The sequence below is a fragment of the Oryx dammah genome, unplaced genomic scaffold (assembly GCF_014754425.2).
Source record: "Oryx dammah isolate SB20612 unplaced genomic scaffold, SCBI_Odam_1.1 HiC_scaffold_11229, whole genome shotgun sequence".
Classification (NCBI taxonomy): Eukaryota; Metazoa; Chordata; class Mammalia; order Artiodactyla; family Bovidae; genus Oryx; species Oryx dammah.
In genome coordinates this window covers 1,332,928-1,333,506 of record NW_024080622.1, presented here as the reverse complement: position 1 = coordinate 1,333,506, position 579 = coordinate 1,332,928, and positions in this window count along the sequence as shown.

Here is a 579-nt window from a genome sequence, read left to right as displayed (position 1 = left end):
AAGGTGAATGAAGCATGGGCTTGCTCTTGAACCCTTTCTTTTCAAAGTCCCTTCTGTTGCCTCTTATGATAGGAAGTGTTAGGAAAAGGTGAATGAAGCATTAATTTTCTTTCTCAATAAATATTTGAGTGCATAGAAATGTACTGGTGATATGATTGACAGAGACAGATGTCCTTTTTTAAATATAATTTTTAATTGGAGGATAATTACAATATTGTGATGGCTTCTGTCACACATCAACATGAATCAACCATGGTATACATATGTCCCCTTGCCTCTTAACTCTCCCTCTCACCTTCCTCCCCATCCCACCTCCTAGGATGACACAGAGTACCAGCTTTGGGTTCCCTGTGTCATACAGTAAATTCCCACTTTACATATGGTAATACACCTGTTTCAACGCCACTCTCTCAAATCATCCAACCCTCTTTCTCCCCTACTGTGTCCAAAAGTCCGTTCTCTATGTCTGCATCTCCATTGCTGCCCTATAGATAGGTACATCAGAATCTTTGCAGATCAGATGTACTTTCTTATGGAGCTTGCTAATTGTTGGCCAAAAAGTTCGTTTGCATTTTCCCA